The sequence below is a fragment of the Elaeis guineensis genome, chromosome 3, assembly GCF_000442705.2.
Source record: "Elaeis guineensis isolate ETL-2024a chromosome 3, EG11, whole genome shotgun sequence".
NCBI classification, from domain to species: Eukaryota; Viridiplantae; Streptophyta; class Magnoliopsida; order Arecales; family Arecaceae; genus Elaeis; species Elaeis guineensis.
In genome coordinates this window covers 79,705,867-79,714,103 of record NC_025995.2, presented here as the reverse complement: position 1 = coordinate 79,714,103, position 8,237 = coordinate 79,705,867, and positions in this window count along the sequence as shown.

Below are 8,237 nucleotides of genomic sequence, written 5' to 3'. Positions count from 1 at the left end.
CGCAAGTACTTGACTGTGCCCAGAAGCCTTCCATCCCTGAATTAGAAATTCAGTTAGTCCAGTACCAAAGCACAGTGAGTTGCTTGCAGGTCACTGAGGTGATCTCAAGTCTAAGGGACACTTATACCTATATCCCATCAGAGACATTCTCGACAGCAGAATGCTCTGGAGTTGGTCACGTTCAATGACGATGTACTCTTACATCTCATCTGTATGCCATACCAGTGTCTCCACACTCCTTGGTTAAGAGGACAACCAACCCATATGGCCTACAGCGACCTATGCTCGATAGAAGCTGTTATCCTTATTAATAGCCTATCATTTGATCGTGAACAGTTTTAAGGACTAATCGATAAATCCTCTCTTTATCGAATCTAAATAGTCCTAAGGACTTCATCATAACAACGGAGTTCATTAGAAGATGAAAGCTTATGATGAAAATGCCAAATATATTTTATTTATTAACAAATCAATTACAATACTTGGTTGCTCAACCGTCAACAGCTTGACGATTGGTTTTTTGGGACACATTTCCCAACAACTCCCACTTGTCCTAAAGCCACTCGGCACAGTATCTAATACCCATCTTCGACTTGTGGTTGTCGAACTCCTTTATTGCCAGGGCTTTAGTGAAGGGGTCGGCTAGGTTCTCCTTTTCATCGATCTTCTGAAGGTCGACGTCACCTCGATCCACGATCTCTCAGACCAGATGGAAGCGGTGCAAGATGTGCTTCATCCGCTGATGTGCTTCGGGTTCCTTCACCTGAGCTATGGCACCAGTGCTGTCGTAGTAGAGCAGGACTGGACCATCGAGGGAGGGTGCTACTCCGAGCTCGGTGATGAATTTTCTTAGCCACACAGCTTCCTTCGCGGCATCTGATGCTGCGATATACTTCGCTTCACAAACAGAGTCTGCCATAGTATGCTGCTTGGAACTCTTCCAGCAGATGGCTCCACCATTCAGAGTAAAGATATAACCCGACACACTCCTGCTGTCATCATAGTCAGATTGGAAGCTGGAGTCTGTGAACCCCACAAGTTTCAGATCTGACTCGCCATAAACCAACCATTGGTCCTTAGTATTTCTCAAATACTTAAGGATGGCTTTAACCACTTTCCAGTGGTTTTCTCCAGGATCAGATTGGTATCTACTCACTACTCCTAGTGAGTATGCCACATCTGGTCTTGTACATGTCATGGCGTACATGATAGATCCCACGGCTGAAGCATATGGGACTCTACTCATATGCTCTCCCTCTTCAGGAGTTGTCAGACAATCCTTCTTAGAGAGAAAAATTTCTTGGCCTATCGATAGATAGCCCTTCTTGGAATTCTCCATGCTGAACCTCTTCAGCACAGTGTCTATGTACATGGACTGGGATAACCCAAGCATCCTTTTAGATCTATCCCTATAGATCTTCATCCCTAGGATGTAGGATGCTTCACCCAAGTCCTTCATGGAGAACTGTGATGACAACCAAACTTTTATTCCCTGTAGTGCGGAGATGTCATTCCCGATTAAGAGAATGTCATCCACGTACAAGATAAGGAATACCACAACTGGACCATTTGCCCATTTATAGATGCAGGGTTCTTCTCCATTCTTAATGAAGCCATACGTTTTGATCACCTTATCAAAATGCATGTTCCAACTCCGAGAAGCTTGCTTCAATCCATAAATGGATCTCTGAAGCTTGCACACCTTGGACTCATCTGTGGATGTAAACCCCTCAGGTTGTATCATATACACCTCTTCGGTCAGCTCTCCATTCAGGAAGGCTGTCTTTACATCCATCTACCAGATCTCATAATCCAGATGGGCAGCTATTGCAAGCATTATCCGAATGGATTTGAGCATTGCCACAGGGAAAAATATCTCGTCATAGTCAATACCATAACGTTGACGATATCCCTTGGCTACCAGATGGGCTTTATAGGTCTCCACCTTTCCGTCTGTGCCCCTCTTCCTTTTGAAGACCCATTTACACCCAATGGGTTTAACCCCTTCAGGTGGATCAACCAATGTCCATACATCGTTGACCTTCATGGACTCCATTTCGGATTTCATGGCTTCAAGCCATTTCTCAGAATCAGGTCTCTGCATTGCATCCATATAGGTGATCGGATCCTCATTATTCTCATCAAGTTCGATGGGATCACCATCCCGGACCAAGAAACCGTAGTATATGTCCGACTGACGCGGTACTCTACCGGATCACCTTAATGGTGCAGGTATATTAGGCTCCGGATCTGATCTAATCATATCCGACTCAGGTTCAGCTATTGGTGTCGGTCCTTCTACCTGTTGAACTTCATCAAGTTCAACCTTAGAGGCAACGGTTCCTTCACCAAGGAACTCTTTTTCTAAAAAGATTGCCTTAAGGCTGACGAACACCTTTTGTTCATCAGTATGGAAGAAAAAAATATCTTTTTGTCTCTTTGGGTACCCTATGAATAAGCATTTGTCAGACCTAGGTCCAAGTTTGTCTGTGACTAATCGTTTGACATAGGCCGGGCACCCCCAGACCCTAAGATGTGAAAGTGCTGGCTTACGTCCCGTCCATATCTCATATAGAGTCTTAATTACAGACTTACTTGGAACCCTATTTAACAGATAACAGGCCGATTCGAGTGCATATCCCCAGAAGGATATCGACAAGCTAGCAAAACCCATCATGGATCGGACCATGTCTAACAGAGTCCGATTCCTCCTTTCAGACACACCATTATGCTGTGGTGTTCCTGGAGGAGTCCATTGGGAGAGAATCTCATTCTTTCCTAGATATGTGAAAAATTCACTGGAAAGGTATTCTCCTCCTCGATCAGATCAAAGAGTTTTAATACTCTTCCCAGTTTGTTTTTCTACTTCACATCGGAATCGTTTGAACATTTCAAATGAATCCGATTTATGTTTCATCAGATAGACATATCCATATCTGGATAGGTCATCCGTGAAAGTTATGAAGTAGAAATATCCACCTCTAGCATTGTGCTCATGGGCCCACATACATCAGTATGTACTAGGCTCAAGAGCTCAGTAGCTCTCTCACCTTTTCCAGTAAAAGGTGACTTGGTCATTTTACCAAGAAGACAGGACTCACAGGTTGGAAGTGATTCACAATCACTAACTTCGAGGATTCCCTCTTGAGTCAACCTGTTTATTCTGTTCTTGTTTATATGACCTAGCCTACAGTGCCATAAGTAGATATCTGACACACTATCTAATCTAGGGTGCTTGCCAGTAGAATAGACTCTTATCAGGCTTGACCTTTTTGGTCTGGCTCTACACTGATGTCCTAGCCTGAACTTGCACCTTCTTTACTTTCTTCTTCTTGTTCTTCTTCCCTTTCTTAAAAGGTCGAGAACCAGAAGATGAACCTCCCACTAAATTCACCGACTCCTTGTGAAGTTGGTGATCCTTCTCAAAGTTCTGAAGCAACCCCAGTAACCCATGGTAGTTCTCTTCAGGCTTTGTCATTCTATAATGAGTGAGGAATGGGAGATAAGACTTAGGCAGCGAGTTCAGTATTGCATCTTTCCCAAGCTGCTCATGCAAGGAAAAGTCGAGCTTGCTCAATCATTCCATCAGCTCGATCATGTACAATACATGATCAGTGACAGAGGCACCATCCCGCATTTTGGCATTGAAGATGGCACAACTAGTCTTGTGCCTCTCCACGTCATCGGGTGTGCCAAAGGCATCCTCCAACACTTGAAGCTTGTCCTTTGGCTGAGCCGTCTCGAATCTGCAACTGAACTCGTCGCTCATGATAGCCAGCATGATACAGCGCACCGTGGTCCGATCACTGAGCCACTTCTGGTAAGTGTCTCTGATTGTTCCACATGCATTGACAGCTGGCTCCTCAGGTGCAGGATCTATTATCACATATAGGATCCGTTCATGCTCCAGGACTATCTTCAACTTTCGATACCAGCTACCGAAGTTGGGTCCCACCAACTTATCATTGTCCAACAATGATCGGAGCGATAGGGAAGTGGCCATATTTGCACAAAGGAGAACCATAACCTAATTAGTAATTGATTCATTAAACCTAAAGATTTGGACTTTAATCAAAAAGTTTCTCCCACTATTTTATTCGAATTGGTAGCCTCTACCTTCAATTCGAGGAATTACCCTAATTCCTTAGCGGGTACTAGAATCCACTTAGACTGCACACAAGCCCAACTTTGGTTGGCCAACCCATGTACATCTAAGGGTAGGTTCATAACCAATTATTTCTCTAAACAATTTCTAGTAATTTTAATTTTGCCCCAGAAACCTAATCAGTAGGCTTTGGCCTCCACTGTAAGGATCCAGTTAGGTCCAACCATTAACATGATCATACTTGGTGTATCTAACCAACGAATGATTAAGCCCAACTTTGGTTGGCTCACCTAACCACCATTAGAGAGATACTTTCAAGTCGTCATATGATGAGTGATAATTCTATTAGTCAACAAGCACCAGGCCTTTGGGTCTGCAATGATTATTGAGTTCATGGACTCATTATCAAACACCTTAATGGGAGGCTATGACTCAGTTATCTCCATAACTTTATCATTTTAAGGACCTAATAATTTTAGAGGATTTAAATAATATAGAGGATGAGGTCAGATGAACCAGCTTATTATAATCCTCCCACTGGCTTCACCAAGTCAGCTTAAGGGAGACCATTAAAAGGGCTGGTCTAGGAGCACCTAAATCAGTCACACTGATTTACCTAGCTGACATGGGTCAGCTCGAATAGTCAAGTGATCCGATCAAAACATAATTTCACCAAGAGGCCAGGTAAGTTCGATCAGTGGGAGGGTCTGCCAAAGCTTGCCTTAGACACCATCAGAAATGGCCAGGTAAGCGGGCTCCCAATTAAAAACCACCGGTCTGGTTTACCTTAGACACCAACTGGTTTAATTAGTTTCAATTAGATCAAACTAACAGTTCATGCTAGACCGCTTAGCCAAGAATCAAGTCCATTTGGTTCTCGTTAAAGACATGGACTTGACCAACTACAACTATTGTAATTGATCTAGAGAATCCTTGACCTAATCTAAGACAACAATTGATTAGATTTAGTCAATTCTCTAATTAAGTCCATCTTTAATCTAACCATAGGTCTAACCCAATTAATGGACCTAATTCCCACTAACCCATTAACCCAATGTGTTATGATTTGTGTCTTAGGTTCTTCAATTCACAATCCTAGAACCTAATCAAACAACTTCTTAATTCTTAATTAAGTTTTGGGCTGAGGGTTGGGTTTGGCTTTTCAAAAAATTATTTTCATATTTGTAAAATAATTTTTTAACATGATTCTATTAACCATATTGCATGTTTGATTCATAATCAAGATGCAAGTAAAATAAACATGAAACTACTTTAGATCTAATCTAAACAGGTTCATGTAATTGAAACAGTTTCAACTTTAAATAATTTCTTTGCACAAAAATTATTTAACAAAGAGATTTTATTTCAGATTTAAATATTTTTTAAATCTAATAAATCATAAATTTAATCTAGATCATATCTAACAAATTTATGATTAAAGATAGATCTACACAAACTAGGACAACCTTTGCACTGTAAGGGGTAAACCTTACAGCAGGACAACCTTGCAGTTTGTGATTGATCTAAAATTTTAATTTTAGATTTAATAATCAGATTATAAATTAGATCTAATCTAAAAAATAATCTAAGCATGTAAAAATAATCATGTAATAAAGAATCTAGGCTCTGATACCAATTGTAGGAACCAGATCTAGGGTTTCAGGGTTAGATCTTGAAACTTTTTCAAGATCATACAGCGGAAGACTAAAATAAATCAAAATTTATTTTCTAAAACTAGAGAATTCTTAGATCTAAGATCTTATTACATGATTATTACATAGCATTAAATCAAAAATTAAAATATATAAATATAGCATGAACTACATGTTGATCATATCAACATGTTTTTATACCACATCTAATGTATGTATTAAACAATAGATCAGATCTATTACCTTGCAATTTAGACGCTCTAACCTGGTTGATCTGGGCTTAAGGATGATGTTGCAAGTCACACATGCATCCGGCCTCTAGGAGTCATCCACACGAGCCCATGAATCTCGATCAGAAGTCCTGCTTCAGGAAATCAGCACAGTATGCTAGTACTGCGCTGATCCTTCTTTGATGGTTGATCAGGTGCCTCCTTCTTCTTGATTTGGACTCTTCTAAAGATGGAAAGTAGAAGGAGGAGTTTCAGATCTGAGACGCTCTCAGAAAACTCAAGATGGAAGGAGGAAAGATATGAAAATAAAAACCCTAGAAGAAGACCCTCTTCTTCTTCACGTTTTTCTCTCTAAACGCCCTAACTTGCGTATTTTATATCTCCACGACCCAAAGGTATTTCTCTCTGATTTTTGGATGACACAAAGGTCTCTCATATTTCTGACTTCTCCTAAAATTTTATGAAGAAACTCATCTTATGTAGAGAGATATGATAGAGTCCTTGTCTAGGTCAAACACCTAGTCAAGGCTTATCCAAACATGGCAAGTTAAGGGACGCCCAACTCTTGAGCACCTCCTTCATATTTTTGTGGATGGATCATCAGAAAAGGGTGCACAATGTAAACCCTAAAAGCCATAAAAATTTCAAAAAAAAATTTGGATAAATTTGGTGCAAAATTGAAAGAGTTTTGGATTTCTAAAACTCTATCTCATAGAATTCGAAATCCAAACTTATTCCTTTTAGATTTGATCCAAACCACCTTCCATGTAAGAAAGAAGAGAGGAGACCTTTTGTGAACGTGGGAGAGATGTGGGAGAGGGCTTTTGTCACACAAAATAAGTGGAGATTGGCATTGAATAAGAGAGAGGGCGTGGAGAAGGTTTATGTGGCGCAAGGTGGAATCCTAGTCTTACTAGGATTCTGTCTTATGACTTGTTTTAATTTGATTTTCCAAACCAAATCAAATTAAAATTAGATCAACCTAATTAAAATAGGTTTTAATCTAATTAATAACCTATTTTAATCAGATTAAATTAGATTTAAATCTGATTTAATTTTCTAATCAAATTAGAAATTAGATTGACCCAAGTCCTAGTTGAACTAGGACTAGTTTTTCCTTGCACTTGGCTTATCCAATAAACTAATTGAACTTGATCCAATCAAGCCCAAACCAAATCTAATTAAATCATATTTAATTAGACTTAATCTCAGTCCATTGGCTTAATCAAATTAAGCCAATTAGTAATCGAATTGCTAATCGATCCTCCTGCAACACTTGCACTGGGTTAAATGTCAATCGTATTGATCATTTAACCCTATAATGATTCTTAATCGTTGATCAACCATCCGATCGGATCATGAACTCTAATGTGTGTGACCTCATAGGTCTGAACCTAAGCCGGTAGTATAAGAATAAATTTCTATACCAATCGAAGTGACCATCTAGCAATGGTACCCGACGATCGGATAGGTCGAATGTGTAGAACAACATCCTTAGAACCCATGCGGATATAGTTTTCATATAATTCATCCCCTTGACCAAAATGATCATAGGACACCCCAGAGCTCAACTGTCAACTCTGATCAGGTTGTCCACATTGTATTTCAAAATATCAAATCCATCTGATGGATTACCCTGGCCAAGATTTTGCTAAATTGAAATACAACGACTCATTCTTCTCCAACTCTTGGAGTGGTTAATCCCATCTCGATCACACTCTGACTTCGCAAGTACTTGACTGTGCCCAGAAGCCTTCCGTCCCTGAATTAGAAATTCAGTTAGTCCAGTACCAAAGCACAGTGAGTTGCTTGCAAGTCACTGAGGCGATCTCAGGTCTAAGGACACTTATACCTATATCCCATCAGAGACATTCTCGACAGCAGAATGCTCTGAAGTTGGTCACGTTCAATGATGATGTACTCTTACATCTCACCTGTATGCCATATCAGTGTCTCCACACTCCTTGGTTAAGAGGACAACCAACCCATATGGCCTACAGTGACCTATGCTCGATAGAAGCTGTTGTCCTTATTAACAGCCTATCATTTGGTCGTGAACAGTTTTAAGGACTAATCGATAAATCCTCTCTTTATCGAATCTAAATAGTCCTAAAGACTTCATCATAACAACGGAGTTCATTAGAAGATGAAAGCTTATGATGAAAATGCCAAATATATTTTATTTATTAACAAATCAATTACAATACTTGGTTGCTCAACTGTCAACAGCTTGACGATTGGCTTTTTGGG